This window comes from Fukomys damarensis, unplaced genomic scaffold (genome assembly GCF_012274545.1).
Source record: "Fukomys damarensis isolate Sample0158 unplaced genomic scaffold, DMR_v1.0_HiC HiC_scaffold_25, whole genome shotgun sequence".
In the NCBI taxonomy this organism is placed as follows: Eukaryota; Metazoa; Chordata; class Mammalia; order Rodentia; family Bathyergidae; genus Fukomys; species Fukomys damarensis.
The window spans coordinates 12,541,075-12,558,595 of NW_022900937.1; the positions used below are offsets into that span (position 1 = coordinate 12,541,075).

The window sequence follows — 17,521 nt, forward strand, 5'->3', positions numbered from 1 at the left end:
ACACAAACCCACAGAGACTGCAGGGACTTGATCCTGAGACACAGACAGGGAGATGGTGTGCCATCTCCAAAAGAGAGTGACCTAGCAGCTTGCTCTCTGAGAGCAGGAGCACACGGCTTCATGATAGTGCCAGGACTAAAGGAAGTCACTCAAGTCATTCCCAACACCCTGCCACCCCCAACCCCCCCGGCATCGCCCATAGGCACCTGTCACAAGACAAAGAAAGAACTCAAGGCTGTACCACTCCCAGCCCACAGGGGCTTACTGGAGCAGTCCTGAGCAATATCCTGGTTCTGGCTTTCTCCCCTTCCTCAAGGCTCATAGCCTAAGAAAGGCCAGAGAAAAGCGTTTCCCACCACCAGCCACTTTGTGTTCTCCTGCCTATGAGCATTTCAGCTGAGAAGATGCTGCCTGGTTACAGCTGCAAACGCCCTCCCAGGCTCCATACCTGGTGGGAACTAAAGCTAAAAATACTGGGTGGGGGCACTGCCACATTCCCAGGTTTGCACAGCTAGGTAGGAATCTAAGGTCTCACATCTGGGCACGCATGCCCAGAGGAACAGAGGCAGAGAGAAACACGACTTGTGCTGCCACCACCCCGACACAGGCCCTGCCCTGCTGCCACCACACCCTGTCTGATCATGCAGTGCTGACAAGACTTCATGAGAACGTCACAGAGGGGTGCTGAGGTTTCAGCCCTACCTCGCTGCATGAAACACTTGGTCCCACCCATACCACATGTAGTCAGAGCACAATTGCTCTGGCTCCTCACCACTACTGCTGCAGCCAGTGCCAGATTCCCTTACAAGTATCAGAATCAACATTACCAGTGCCTGAGGAAACTCCATTGCCCAATAGGACCCATGACCCTTACTGTACAAGCAGACACACACACACACCCTGCTGTCCACACCATCCCTGCTGAAACTGCTAGTGTCTCCACTGTTGTGTGCTGGGAAGAGATAGTAGATCTTGAAGACAGATCTTTTCAAATATTACATTCAGACAAAAAATAAGAATGAAAAAAGCACTCAAGATCTTTGGCACACCAAACTCACAGAACAATCAATCAAATATCCACATGACTGGCCTATCTGAAGGGGAAGAAATAAAGGTGAAAGTCGTAGAATACCTATTTAACAACATTATAGAAAATTCCCCTAATCTTAAGAAAGTCATGGACACACAGGTACAGGAGGCATATAGAACCCCAAACAGACATTACTAGAAAAGATCCTCACCATGAAATATTATAGTCAAGCTATTAAAAATATAGGGTAAATAATTCTAAAAGCTGCAAAAATAAAATCTTCAACTCACATTTAGTGGCCATCCAATAAGGGCAGATAACTCAGCAGAAATGTTTCAGGGCAGGGAGTTTGAAATGATATATTTCATGTCCTAAAAAAAAAAAAAAGACTTCCAATCAAGATTACCATATGCAACAAGGCTATTTTTCAGAAACAATGGACACATAAAGATTTACCAAGATAAGCAAAGACTGACAGAAATCATAACCAAAAGACCAGCTTTACAAAAGATGTTTAAAGGAGTTCTGTACTTAGAGGTAAAAGAAAGATAACTACTATCATGATAACGTGTGAATGTGTAAATTCCACTAGAAGATAGATACGCAAAAGAGAAAGAAACAAACATTATCAATACAATAAATCATCAAATGATAAGGATGAGTAAGTGAAGAAGGGAAAAATAAAAGATATTCAAAACAACAGCAAATAAATCAACAAAATGACAAGTATAAGTTCATATTTTCAATAATACGGTGGACTCTTGACTTATGAACTCAATTCATTCCTGCAGGCTGGTCGTAACTCAGGTTGTCAGGATCCTCAATACAGCTTTCAGTCTTTCTCCTATGTGTAGGCACATCTCAGGGTCCTTTGACATTGGCCAAGGATTTCTCAGTTAACCCCATACAGGAAAGGATGTTGTAATATTTCTTCCAGGACTGTTTAAGGGTTAAATCTGTAACTGAGATCATCTGGAAGCACAAGTGTCTGGTGTTCCGGTCGTAACTCAAGACATTAGTTGTAAGTTAAAACTAAAATTCTGATCAAAATCCAAGTTCATTATGTTAGGCTGGTTACAACTTGAATGCAAATGGACTTTATTCTCCAATTTATAGACACAGATTAGTTGAATGGATTACAAAACAAGACCCTCAAAATACACTGCCTACAAGAAATTCACCTCACCATTAAAGACATACAGACTGAAAATAAGAGTGGAAAATGATATTTCAAGAAAATGGAACCCTAAGGTGAGCAGGAGTAGCTGTACACATTTCTAACAAAATAAAGTTTAAGAAAAAAACAGGGAAGACAAGACAAAGAAGGTCATTATATCAAGAAGATATAGGGATTATAAATCTATATGTACCTAATATCAGCACTAAATTTTATAAAATAAACATGATTAGACCTAAAGGGAAAGACAGATTCTAATAATGGAGGTTTTGATACTCCAATCTCACCAATGGGTATATCATTCAGACAAAAAAAATCAAAAAGAAACATCAGAGTTTATTCTACAGATCAAATGGACTTACCAGACATTAAAAGAACATTCCATTCATTGTTGCAGAATTATTTTCATTAGCATGCAGAATGTTCTCTAAAATAGATTATGTATTAGCCACAAAATAAGTCTTAACAAAGTCAAAGAAACTGAAATCCTAAAGTGTCTTTTCTGATCACAATAGAATGAAGTTAAAAGTCAACAAGAAAAACTTTAGAAATTAGACAAATATGTGAAGGCTGAACAGCACATGCTTGAGTGCACAGTGGGGTCATTGAAGAAAGGAATTTAAAAATTCTTTGAAACAAATGAAAATGGAAACACAATATACTAAAACATATGGGATGCATCAAAACTAGTACTTACAGAGACTTTTATAGCAATGAGTGTCTACACACATTCATAAGCATGTTCATACGTGCATGCTCACACAAACACGCACACAAGACTTCAAATAAACAACCTAATAATGTATCTCAAAGACTTAGAAACAGTAACACTCAAACAAAAATTAGTAGAATGAAAGAAATAATAAAGACCAAAGCAGAAATAAATGAAACAGAGCCTCAAAGAACAATGTAAAAGAATGTAACAAACAGCTGATTCTGGGAAAAGATAAACAAAATTGACAAATCTTTAAGTAGATTAAAGAGGGATAGGAGAGACACAGAGAGAGAGAGAGAGAGAGAGAGAGAGGAAATGAAAAATGAAACATCACAGAAATACAAAGTATCACTAAGGATCATTTTGAAAAATTATAGGTCAACAAATTGGAAAATTTAAAAGAAACAGACAAATTTCTGGACACAAAATTTTTTTCATTAAATTTATTGGTACTTTTAACGTATGCAGTGCAATTACATTCATCATTGGAATCCTGTACCTTTACATGATGTATCTTGGTTCTTATTTTTTGCCCATACCCCTGGCCTCCCTTACCCCCTCCATCCTTCCACATTTATAAAGATTTTTGTTTCATTTTTTTCCTTTTCTCGTATTTTTTTCTTTTCCCTTTTTTCCTTTCCCCACCCCTCCCACTTCTGCTACTCCTTTGGACCTTTTCTTCCTATTTCATATTATCAATTACACCATTTGAACCTTATTTACACTTTTAGTTTTTCACACCAGAGAAACTATTTGGGATTTACACATGTGTCCTATTTATTTCAGTTAGGAGTACAGCCTCAATGTGCATCTATTTAACTATAGAAGTCTCTAGTTTCTCATTCTTTATGGCTGAGTAGTACTCCATTTTATAGAAAAACCCTATCTTCTTTATCCAGTCTCCAGGTAATGGGCAATTGGGCTGTTTACAAGTTTTAGCTTTTAAAGACTGTGCCACTATAAACACGGGTGAGCGTACAGCATTGTGGTATGATTCTTTTAATTCTTTTGGAATACCCAGCAGAGGGATAGCTGGGTCAAATGGGACCTCTAATCCTAGTTCTTTGAGGTATCTCCATATTCATTTCTACAGTGGTTGCACCAGTCTGCACTCGCACCAACAATGGAGAAGGGTTCCTTTTTCCCCACAACCCCACCAGCATTTGTTATTGTGTGATTTCTTGATAGCAGCCATTCTTTGTGGGGTGAGGTGGAATCTCAGTGTTGTTTTCATTTGCATCTTTCGAATGACCAGTGATATTGAACATTTTTTTATATATTTGCTGCTTTTACTTGTTTGTCTGAGAAATGTCTGTTCATTTCAGATGCCCATTTTTTAATCAGATCTTTATATTTGGGGGTCTGATTTTTTTGAGTTCTTTATATATTCTAGGTAGTAGACCTTTGTCTGAGGAATGGCTGGTAAAATTTTTTTCCCACATTGTAGGTTGTCTCTTAGCTCTTTTGGCAGTTTCTCTTGCAGTGCAGAAGCTTTTTAATAAGATGAGATCCCAGTTGTTGATTCGTTGTGCTATTTCCTGTGCTACTGAGGATTTGTTCATAAAATCTTCCTATGCCAATGTCATTGAGAGTTCTACCTAACTTATCTTCTAGCAAGTTTAGAGTTTCTGTTTTAATATTTAGATCTTTAATCCACTTCAATTTTAGTTTAGTGCATGGTGAAAGATAGGGGTCTAGTTTTAATCTTTGCCAGGTTGAAATCCAGTTTTTCCAACAGAAAAGGACAGACTAAATGATATCAATGATGGATTTAATCAAAGATTTGCTTTTTTGAGACAAGGTCTTGGCTTTGTAGTGCAGGCTGGCCTTGAATTCACTATGTAGCCTAGGCTGGCCTCAAACTCATGGCAATCCTCCTGCCTGAGCCTCCCTACTGCTGAAGTTACAGGTGTGCACCACAATGCCCAGCTTACCAAAGCTTTAAAGAAGAACTAAGGCTAATGCTTCTCAAACTATTGCACAGAATTGAAAGAGAGGAACTTCTCTAAACTTATTGTATGAGGCCAATATTAACCCTGAAAACAAAACCTGATAAGGACTCCACAAAAAAGAAAATTATAGCCCAATATCCTTAAGGAGCACAGATACAAAAATCCTCTACAAAAAATTAGTAAATCAAATTCTACAGTACAAATTCACCTGGCGACTGCAGTGAGTTTCCAGGCCTTAACTTTTGACTGCCACTGGATCCTCCACCTGTCCAGGCTGCCATTTTAGATTCTTCTACCTCTGACCTGGTTAATGGCCACTGAGATCTTCCATTTTCATAAGCTTATTAGTAGATCACTCAAATAACTAAACATTTATTTTATACTGCCATTTGTTTCTCTAGAGAATCCAAGCTAATACATGTACCATGTTCAAGCTTATTCCAACCCAAGGATGCAAGGATGGTTTAATATACACCAATCAATAAACATTATACACTACACAAATAAAATGAAGGATAAAAATCATATTCTCATCTCAGTTGATGCAGAAAAAGCAACTGATAAAATTCATCATGTTTTTATGATAAAATCTTGAACAAATTAGGTATAAATCATATCTCAGAATAATAAATGCTGCATATGACAACTCTATAATCAACAGCATAGTGAATGGGAAAAAGTTGAAAGCATTTACTTTAGGATCAGGAATAAGATAAAATATCTACTCTCACATCTCTTATTCAGTATGACACTAGATATTTTGTTTGTTTGTTTGTTTTGTTTTTTTGAGACAGGGTCTTACTGTGTAGTTGAGACTGACCTGAAATTCATTATGTAGCTCAGGGTGGTCTCGAACTCACAGTGATCCTCTTGCCTCAGCCTCCGAGTGCTGGGATAGCTACTAGAGATTTTAGCCAGAGCAACTAGGCAAGATAAAGATATACAAAGCACACAAAGAAGGAGAAAACAAAATTATCTGTGTTTGCAGATGATATGATTTTATACACAAAATTATCTACAGACTCCTTAAAAGACCACAGAACTGATAAATGGATTCGGCTAGATACAAAATCAACATACAAAATTCAGTAGCTTTTTTATATACCAATACTGAATCTGCTGAGAAAAAAATCAATCCCATTCATGATAGACACAATAAAATAAGATGAAATGAAAAGCAATAACCAGGAATAAACTTAACTAAAGAAGTGAAAGACTTCTACAGTGAAACTTAGAAAACACTAAAGAAACTGAAGAAAACATTAGCTGGAAAGACCTCCCATGTTGATGAATTGAAAGAGTAAACATTAAAATGTGTGTACTACCCAAAACAATCTACTGATTCAGTGCAATCCCCATTGAAATGCTAATCACATTCTTGATAGAAACAGAAAAAAAAATACCATCCTAAAACTCACACGAAAGCAAAAAAGATCCCTAAAGCCAAAGCAATCTTGAGAAAATGAGAAAAGCTAGAGGCATCACAATTTCTGATTTCAAGACACATTACAGGGTTGCAGTAACAAAAATAGGATGGTTTGGCTTAGAAAGGATACTTAGACTTTTTAAAAAATGGTGCTAGGAACCCTGGATACCCACACTCAAAAGCTGGAGATTGAATATCATCTTTCCTTCTGTGCCCAGCATGCTGGCTGCTGGCTGTAATTGCACCACTTTTGGAGGCTGAGGCAGGAGGACTGCAAATCTGAGCCCGGCCTGGGCAACTTAGTGAGACCCTGTCACAAAAAATTAATTAATTAAAAAGGGACAGGGATATACCTTAGTGTTAAGGCCCTTGCTTTCAATTCCCAGACTCCCACCTCTACTCACACACTCAAAATGGATAAAAGACCTCAATGTAAGATCTGAAACGCTGAAAGAGCTAGTGGAAAAACAGAACACGTCAAGATATTAGCACAGTAGTGATTTTGCAGATAGGACTCTAAAAGCACAGGCAATAAAATCAAGAACTGACCAATGGGATTCCATCACACTATAAGCTTCTTCACAGTAATGGAAACAACCAATGAAGAAATAAAATCTCTTCTTCCAGAATGGGACAAAGTCTTTGCCAGATATTTTTCTGACAGAGTCCTAATATTCACAATATATAAAACAACAACAACAAAAAAAAGAACTTAAGAAAAGTACTTAAGAAAAAGTAAGTAATCCAATTTTAAAAAGGGTAAATGATATGAATAGACACTTCTCAAAAGAAGAAATACAAATGACCAATGAATATATGAAAAAAATGCTCACTATCATTAGCCATCAAGGAAATGTCAATCAAAATTAGAATGAGTTGTCATCTCACCAGATAGAATGACGGTTGTAACAAAACAAAACAACAAAAACAGATACTGGTGAGGATGTGGACAAAAAGGAACCCTTATGCACTGATAGTGGGAATGTAAATTAGCATAGCCACTTTTTTCCTTAAAAAAGCTACAAACAAATCACGATATGAGCCAGCTATCCCACTCCTAGGCACACATCCAAAGGAAATGAAGTTGGCATCAAAAGAGAGACCTGCATATTCATATCCATTGTGGCACTCACTGTTCACAACAGCTAGGACATGGAACCAGCCGAGGTGTCCATCAATGGAAGGATTAAAAACAATGTGGATGTGTGCACAATGGAATGTTATGCAGCCCCAATGAATGAAATCTTGGCATCTGCAGCCAGATGGATAAAATCGGAGGAAAACATGTTAAGCGACATAAGCCAGACACAGAAAGACAAGTATTGTATCTTCAAGAGATAAACAGGAGGAAGAGAAGGGAGAAAAGGGGGAAGGGAGGGAGTAAAGAAGAGAAGGAGGAGAAAAGGATGAGGAGGCAGAGAGGGAAGGAGAAGGACAGCAAAAGAATAGGTGAACTGAAACTTGAAGAGTAACTCCTGGAGACCAAGAAAGGCATTGGGGTGGTGTGAGAATGGAAGAATGGATGCATATTATCAACGCACGCTGTACACAACTGTGAAATATCCTAGTTCCTGGAGCCCAAACTCAACGGCAAGGGCAAGATCCTGCACAATACCCTCTGTGCCCATCATTAACACCGCATCTCCCACACAGCAGGTGTGTCATGCCAGGCAGTTTGTAATTGCTAAAACTTGGAAACAGCCCAGTTGCCCATCACCTGGAGACTGGATAAAGAAGATGTGGGTTTTTTTTTTTTTAATAAAATGGAGCACTACTCAGCCATAAAGAATGAGAAACTAGAGACATTTTTAGCTAAGTAGAAGCACACTGAGGCCGTACTCTTCAGTGAAATTAATAGGACATGTGCATAAATACCAAATAGTTTTTCTGGTGTGACAAACTAAAGTGTTAATAAGGGTCAAAATGTGTAATTGATATTGTGTAATAAGAAGAAAATATCTAAAGGTATGGGGGAAGTGGGAGGGGTAAAGGAAAAGGTAAGAAGGGAAAAGAAAAATAAGAGAAAGGAGAAAAAAGGAAACAAAGTCTTTGTAAATAGGGAAAGGTGGAGGGGCAAAGGGAGGGCTGGGGAATAGGGAAAATATAAGAACCAAGACTTGTCATGTAAAGATACAAGATCCCAATGATGAACGTAACTGTACTGTATACCTCAAATGTACCAATAAAATATATTAAAAAATATTTCATGCTCGAGTAAATTGGCAGAGTTGGGAGTTAGACCTGGATCTATTCAACTTCAGCATTCAGGTTCTCACCATTCACCGTTCCTCTACACCTACAGTAACAATGAAAACGCACTGCTGAAATCCAGCAAAACATTAACTTTTTAAAATGTTTCTGATTTTCTCTATTAGATTTTATAAATATTTATCATGCATCACTGTGTGTTCAGCACTACGCCACGCCTCATGTCAAATACAGACACCATGGAAGCTGAAGGGGAAACAATGCAGACAGTTGACACGAGTCAAAAACATGTTATAGTCAGGGTTTGCAAGGGAACAGATTTAACACAGGACACACAATTTATAGGATTATTTTATGATATTCGCCCAAAAAGTCAAACGCAGAGGAGTGCAAGAATCTGTCCACACACTAGAGACTGGAAGAATCCAGCCAAGGGCATGGAAACCACGGCAATGTCCCCCACGAGTCCAGCCAAAGGACTAGAGCCCACGGCAATGTCTAATGCTTCTCTGTATTGAGGATTTGGACCCTGAAGGCCCAAAGGCCAGTGATGGAAGCTAGAAAGCCTGAACTGACAAGATAAAGGGCTGTGCCAGCAGGCTGAGGGATCTGCACTGGAGCCAGGAAGCTACGTTCAAGGCGAAGACCAGAACTCTCCTGAAGAAAACAGCAGCCATCCCCAGCGTCAGCCAAGACCTGAGCTCCTCTGTCAATAACAGCTGAGTTTATACCAAGAAAACCAGCCATAGCAATCTTCTCCAGGAAATCCAACATCACACAATCTTCCCCTTCAGTTCTCCTTTTATGCCGTTGGCAACAATCCTCAGGTGGGACTTCCGTGCCCAGAACCACGCTGACTCAGTTCAGCTGGGCATACCAAATTGACCATTCATTTGTCCACCAGAGCGTAGAAAAGAAATACACAAGCATGTGAGGCAGCTAGACTACGTAAAGGGGTGTGGGGTGAGGAAAAGACAGGCAGAAACTTTTGTGGGGTTAAGTATGGAAGTGTTCAAAAAGGAGTTGGGGTCTTGATCCCTTGCCTCTTGGGAAGCATGGAAACAACAGGGCGTTGCAGCTGGAAAAGGTTTGAGTGGGTGCGTGAGGGGACAAAAAGGTCCCGTTTGCTAAAGTCAGATTCTTTGTCTGGGGGAACAACTGTAAATCAGAAAGAAAGAACTTTGCCAGGAGCCTGGAACCACAGTGCCAGATATATGGGGTTCAATCTGACGACTTCTTGAGCCTTCTCAGTGGAGCAGTGGATGAACTCTGGGAAATGATTATGGCAGTACTATGCCAAAAGGGAACTCAGAACATGGGTCTTAATGCACGAGAGACCAAGGAATACAATGCTGGGGGTGTGGCAAGGGGAGACTCCATCCGTGACAAGTTCCTTCAGGGAACTTTAGTTACTGCCTCTCACCTGGGTTAGCCCTTTGACTCACACATCTTGGCAATATGAAAGTGGCTTCAAATCTTCTCTCAGGAAGAGCTTTCTGTTAGAAAACAGCTTTGCAAGCCACTCAGTCAATTACTTCTGTCTCCCAGGGTCCTTGGGAGCATCATCTACACTGCTAGTTCCCAGTCTCACAGTTGCACAGATTCAGCAAAGGAATGGAGCTTAGGAAGCCTCAGTCCCATCCCTGTGTTTAAAAAGGAGATGACCCTGACCGAGGCAGGTTATGTGCTGCTCCAAGTTCACCCAGTTAATTAGTAGCCATTAAGTTTTATTCCTGCGGGCCAGAGTAACAGTCGTGCAGGACTCTCCTATAAACTGAGTTAGATTTAGTAAATAACATTTGCCTTGAAACCATAACACAGTAATGTTGTTGCAAACTTTCTTCCTGCCCCGATGTTTGAGCTCAATGTTCCCTTTTTACTTAGAGGTTAAAGTAACATCTTGTTTATTTCTGAATACTCAGCACTAGGCCTGGTGCCTGGCAGGTATCAGGTACTAAATACATTTTTTTAAAATTGAGCTGAATTTGATTCACTGACATTCACTGCCTTATTCTCGGGGACTTTTGTGATATACCGCATTTTGTAAAATGGAAGAATCATCAGACCCTTCACTGGTGGGGACAATAGAGGTTAATCCTTGCTCTCCAAGTAAGGATGCTGAAGTCCAGGGAAGGAAAATTAAGGCCCCCAAAGATGACACTGGAATGCAAGCTGGCTCTTAGACCCTTTCCTCCAGATTACATAATTTGTTTGTTGGTGAAAATGTATTAGAGTTCTCAATTGTTGGGATGGATTACAGAATATCAACTCTTTAAGGGGTACAAAAATCTAGAATGTGTCTTTGTGCTCCTAGATGGAGCTTACAGTCAGCAAGTAGAATGATAAAAGTCTTTAATGGACAAACAAACAAGTGGCAAATGATTTTTGGGCAGGGTTTCCAGTGAGATTTGGGTTCATTTTGAAAACATCCCATGAGTAGGAAAAACTGATGCTGAGAGAGGCAATGAAATTGAAGCTATAAAATGGTAAGATAATTTGGGACACAGAGTTAGATTGCTACCCAAATCAATTGCTCTATGGCTCTGCCCCTTAATCAACAATAACAGTCCTAGCCAGACCCCCTGCCTACTCCCTGCTAACTCATGATCTAGGCAAACCAAGCGAGTGTTAGTACAGGACCTATGACGAAGCCCGGCCTCTCACTGGAAGTGGGAAACAACAGCTCCTGATGTCTGGCTGAATGTGGCTAGAGCATACTTCCTAACACAAAGGACTGGTCATCAATCCTTCCTGAGGGTAAGGTCAAACAGAGGCTGCCCAGCAACGCTCCACTGGTTTCATTCAAGTTCTTGATGGCTGTGACCCTAAAATTCTCTTCACACTACCAGTGTCTAGTGGAGGAGCCATGCATGGCTAAGGTGGTTCAGGAAGCCACTTGGTCAATGGCAGAGCACTCACAGGACATTGGACCATCCGCTTAGAAGGTGTTTTAGTTTGTTTCCCAGCTATCATAACAAAATCCCACTGGTGAGAAGGCCTTGGCTATTGAAATGCATTTTGTTATGATTCTGGAGGCTGGACTTCCAAGATCAAGAGGTCAACAAATTTGACTTCTACTAGGTTTTTCTCCTGGGCCTGGGGTTGGGTGCTTCTCATGTCCTTACGTGACATTTATTCTCTGGGCATCTCCAGTGTCTCTTCCACTTCTTAAAAGGACACCAGCCCTGTTGGATTTGGCCCCGATCTATGATCTCATTTAACCTTAATTATCTTCTTAACAACCTCCTTGTCTCTAAATACAGCCACACTGAGGTTGGAGCTCTAACCTTTCATCCAGTCCAGTCTATAATAAAGGGAAACTGGCCTCTTCTCTTACAAGTTATGAATGTCTCTTCTTACTACTGCTTCATTTTTGTTGGTCTTTTTTCTCAGAAAAACATCTGCTACTGATTTGGAAAGGAATGAGAAAAAAATCATCCACTAATTGAGTTCCGAAATTGTGAAAATTGCAATTAAAGGGAGGGAGTGAAAAGAAAAGATCACCTTGCTGGCAGAAGCAAGAGTATTTGTGTTACACTCTGCAAGGTGAAAGCAGAGACAAACACACACACCAGAGGGAAGGAGCCAGGCTCACAAGTTCTCTGCACAGAAGTGCGAGGGTTGGCTCGCAGGCAGTTGAGAGCACGCCTTGTCTGCCTGATTTACACAGGTACAGAGAGAGTGGTCTGGAGGCTGCGGGCTTGCTCGCCAAACGCCCATGTGTGCATGAAATTAGAATGTCAACATTTGATTCATGCTGCCAAGCTGTGACTGTGAAACAAATTATGTCAGTGGGTGGCAATTGCAATATTAGTCTAAGCAGATAACATTTAACTCTAAAGAGGGGCCCGTTCTTCCAGCCTTCTGTCTTTCATTAGTTTAATATCAGCATTGCCAGACATAGATGAGATAAAATTTTGAGAAAGAGGAAAAGGCCTTATTGTGCATGCACGGCTTCTTTGGGACAGGAAAGATGGCAACGAGGCGAGGTTTACTCCTAACCCTGACATTGAAGTCTAGCAGTTAGGTGATAGTGACGTTGGTTTACAACTGCCACCCACTCAATGGAGTTCAAAGTGGATGGCTGTGCCATCTGTGGGATAATCTAAACTACAATTAAATAAACTTGTCTTACAGAGAAAACTGCTTCTTGGGCGGAAGCTAGGAACTTTGTTCTTAAATGCATTGCAGAATAAAGAAAATGGCAAATACTTTAAAGGAGATAGTGAACAAATTCTTCCAACTTGTTTCTTGGGCTTCTCACAAAGAAATTTTACCGCAGTTGAATTTGAGGTTTGAGTTTAAATCTGTATTTTTTTTTCCTACTCAATTAATTTACACCTGTGCAGATTTAAAAGCAATTTCAAATCTGCATGTGGCTGGAAATTTGTCAAGGCATTTCTCATAAGAAGTAGGGGCTTTGTTGCCATGTAGTTTTTCTTTAAGACTTTCTCAGTAAAGCACCTTAAATATGACCCACAAGAGAATTATTTTCCCATGAAATGAGGCACACATCTATCTGCATTGGAGGCGCACTTTTTAAAAAAACTAGCAATACAGCAAAACGTCAATTTGAAGTTTTATTCCATTACAAATGTCCATGTAGTTAAAATTAATGCTGTGAAAAATCCAACTTGTAGCAGGGAAATGTTTATAGAAGCAGCAACCAGGCCAGGACAATGGGCCATGGGATTAATTCACAGAGGGATTAGTAAGAGGTGTTGGGGAGGAAGGGGTGTGGAAGAGATGGATATCACTTCCAAACTGCCCATTATCTTAAAATAATTCCTAATGATAAAGATACCCTCGCATTCCCTCCCGGTTCCATGTGAACGTCCTATTTGAAATCACTGCATTATGGAATAGTCCCTGTTATCCTGTGCAGTTTTATCTCACCACCCATGTATCCATGCCTACAACTCAAATTTTAAGTTTTTTCATACTAAACTTAAAGGCCCAGAGCCTTCATTCGAGGAGCAAGAGTAACAGAATTTGATTCTTTTAAATAGATTCCCGCCAGGGATTTAGCTCAGTGGTGCCACCACCTGCCTTGCAAGCACAAGGTCCCAAGTTCTAATCCCTGGTATCAAAATAAATAAATAAGTAAATAGATTTCCTTTTTGATGAAGAGGGCTGTGGAGAGAGAAGACTTTAAAAGTCACCATACAACTTCTTGGCACTATTAAGTTCATCCCAGCTGCCTCACACCAGACAAAGCAAAGGCAAGACAATGTAGTTAGTTGACTTTGAAATAGCAACCCTAGTCAGCTAGTATATATTGCCCAGGACACATTAATAGACCGTTCTTCTTTTCTTAGCTGGTTATAATATGATACAGACTCACAAAGGCACAAACCAGATTTTTTTTTGCAAAACTAGCAGTTGTAGGGCAGGTTAGCTACAAAATTTCTGATGCATCTCCAGTGTGTTTTGCTCAAAGTGGGCACGAACCCACCAAGGCGATTTTGGGTACATGTCAAAGTCCCTTAGCTGCAATGCCTTTGTTGTCTGAGATGTTTGTGAAAAAGCTCCCTCAGTGGATGGCCTCTGAAACAGATCATTGTGCGGGAGAGGGCTGAGGTAAGTGCTTGTCTGACCTACTCATCTGGGCTATTGCTTCAGCTATGCCTACTGATGCAGAAAGCAGGGCCACCCTTCCTGCTCAGCACACATCTCCGCTTGGAAATTTCATTCATTCTGGAAATACTCCATGGTTAGGCCACATTTTCTTTTCATCCCCATGATGTCACAGCCTGCCATCCATTCTAAAGCCCTAACCTCTCTCAACCATAGAACATATCCTGCCGCTTATTTCAACAGTATGCATAACCAAAGAGAATCACTTCTCTTCACAGCACAATTGCAGGCTTGTGACTTCTCTATCCTCTGGAAACCATAGAAGGAACTTGGCCTTATCGTCTGCAGTTAACTGTCAAATGCATTTAATGCTTTTCAGGAGGAGCAGGAACAAAACCGCTCTCATCACACCACGTGGGGAGAGTAAACTGGGGGTTCTCTGCCATGTAGGGAATTAACTGCACTCCTTCAGCCACAGATGAAATAATCTCAATCAGTGAATGGAATAAACAATATTTTGATGTAAACAGATGATCAACAAGAGAGGAATGACCGGCTGGTCACCCAGGGGGGTTTATTCGGTTAACACTTCCACCCCTTAAAGACAATGGTGTACAATCAATGCATATAGGGCCTTTCAGGCCCGTTGCTAAGCGACACACAGTGTCAACAGAAAAATGCCGGATGTACAGAGGACAGCTCCAGGCCCAAGAGAGATCAACATCCTTGGATGATATTTTAAACTTAATTCAGTTCGCGATGAAGATTGTGACAGGTTCTGCGGGCAGAGCAGAAAAGATGTTTGCACTTCAAAATCTGACTTCACAAAGTTGCTCTTCTGTGTACAAAGAGTGTTTAATTTGGTAACAAGTACATCACGGTCCAAACAGTAGTTGGTTCAAATAGGAAAAGGCACCCAGCAGGGGCATCTTGAATATTCATTTCTTGAAGGGCACAGCAGTCATTTTACAATCTCAGCTTCAGCATCAGAGCTGATCATTTGTCTCAGATTGCATGTGCATTCTCTTATTTTTTCATCTCTAAAATCTATTTTAGGAGCAGCCCCTGAAGCCATTTTCAACAGCTTCTTCACAAATTCTAAAGAAAGGAAAGAAACTTGAATAGGATCACATCACCCCATACAACCATGAAAACCTGTTTTGTGGGGCATTCTTGAAACCAACCCAGAGGCTCTTAAGAGTTTTTGTATTTATTTACCCATTTCTTTCTCCCTTCTCCCTCAATGGATTTTTATATTCAAATGCAAAAGATTTCCATGAGCACTAAAGATCCATTTATGTATTGATTTTGAAGTTCATGCCACAATATTGAGAAAAACTGCTTTCTCATAAACAAATGTTTACAAATTCAGCCTTTGTACCAAGGAAAGCACACTCACCACAAAGAGGCTATTTTCCATATTTGAAGGCAAAAACAGTTTTGAAAAAACCCCACATTCCTAAAGTCCAGGAAGCATTAACCTCCGATGGTGTTCCTCAAAGCCACTTCCAAAGAGTTGCTTGAAATATTTTCCTAACAGGATGCTGCTCAACCCTGCATCCCTGGGCTGCTATAGACAATACACACTTGGCCACACAGACTTGAACAGTTGTGTAGACAGGAGGTGACAAGGGACATAACCAATTTACTCAGTCCAGGAAGCACTGTTCGCCTAGCCAAACACAGGCTTTTGAACAGCCCGAGTCACATCGTTTTCAGGTTTTGTCCACAAGAGTTTGGTCTGTTCATTAAACCACCCTGGGCCCAGGAGAATCTTGTGTAACAGGCTAAAAACTTCTAACACAGAAACATTAACACGGATTTCGAAGAGGGTGGGCTGGGGTGGGAGGGAGACTTCTGGAGGTTTTTCTTGCTGTCTCATCCCATGAAGCTAATTTTATAGGGTTGTTTGCTGTCATGTTTAAGCTAGAGGCAGGGAGGGGAGATTGAAGGCAGACAAAAATCACACAAAAGCATTCCCCACATTGTTTCCCTGCCTCACTAATGGTGGTTTTCTCTGAGAGATGCATGAAAGCATCATGGGGCAATGAAGAAGGAGCAAGCAGAAACAGCCAGTGAGTTGCGGTAATAATCACACCAGACACCTGCCGCAGTCCTAGGGCACACGTCCCTCCCCACCGGCGGCCTGTGGTGAAACCATGCAAACTTTCCCGTGCTTTTAGAAGATGGGAAATTGGCTTTGGAGCCTGGGCCACAATACGAGTGGGCACATGTAGAGGCCGTGGGTGTGGGTGGATTCACACCCGTGTGGAATAATGATCACTCCTGGCTCCCGCTCAAATCTGTCTCTCACCTTGGAGCAAGAACGACTGAAACGGAGCGATGGACAAGAAAGGACTTTTACTTGTAAAAACCAGCCTCGGTGCCACAAATATGTATTAAAAGCCAGAAAATGTTAATGCAACTGTTAACTAAGACTTCGTGTCATTGCTCTACAAATATGAAAATGTATGAGTAGGCCATAACGTTTTTCAGTTCCTAATAAAATCAGAGCTGGCTCTTTGCATTTTTTTTTTTTCACAACAGAGCTTCTTTTCACAACTCTTCTGATCATACCAAAACCACTGCAGAGAAGCGCCTACTTCCACTGCAGTTGATGAGTACTGGCAGCAGTTTTAGCAGGAATGTTATACCCTCCTCTTTCCCTAAAAATAAGACCTAGCTTTGAAAACTAGAGATGAAAAAATGCCAGCCCCAGTCAGCCCATCCTTGCCTTACCTGCCATCACTACTCTCTTGCTCAGTGGCTACTCTGTAAGGTCGGTAAGTCAAGGATAGGCTGGCATTTTTCATCTCTAGTTTTCAAGGCCAGTTATTTTCTGGCTAGGTCTTACTTTGGGGGAAACACAGTAGTCTGGGTACCCAACTTGGGGTTCATCTCTGACTTCCAAACTTCTTTGCATGCAAAAATGTTTCTGTGTAATCATTTGCGAGACAAACATAGTTATTATTTTCTGTGTAACCCCTAGAAGATGCTGCTGCTCTCCCATCTGGTGAGGAAGGGGTGTTTTCTACTGTGCTCTCCTGGTGGGAAGAGTTTTGTGCTAAGCTTTTCACTCTGTTTCTCCTGTCCCTCTTGTGGCCAACAGGCCTCACTGATAAACAGCCTGTGTAAGCAGAGATGTCTACAAGGACAGTAGGAGAACAAAAGTAATCAGGATGCACTACAGGGGTGCGTGATTTCAAAAGCTCTGTCAGAGTGAAAAGCAGACACGACCAGGAAGCTCTTTTGATTAAGTTGGGCAGTTTTAGAAGGTAAGGCACTTGCTAGAACACGCCACGAAACAGCACACCCAAACCCAGTAATGTTAGATGTTTTTATGGAGAGGTATAGTGATGAACATACTTTAATTAAATCACGAGGCTAAGCTGGCTGTTTTCAAAAATTTCCACTACAGGTTGAGAATCTTTATTTC

At 40.7% G+C, this 17,521-nt stretch overlaps 1 long non-coding RNA gene across 1 annotated transcript in view; it reads right to left on the reverse strand.

Moving 5' to 3' along the window:
• The window catches only part of LOC104874218, a 106,123-nt gene that overhangs the window by 22,005 nt on the left and 66,597 nt on the right, over positions 1-17,521 (reverse strand). The window contains exon 2 of the long non-coding RNA XR_783691.1: positions 1,321-1,401. This is a non-coding gene — a long non-coding RNA (uncharacterized LOC104874218). The remainder of the gene's footprint in view (positions 1-1,320; positions 1,402-17,521) is intronic.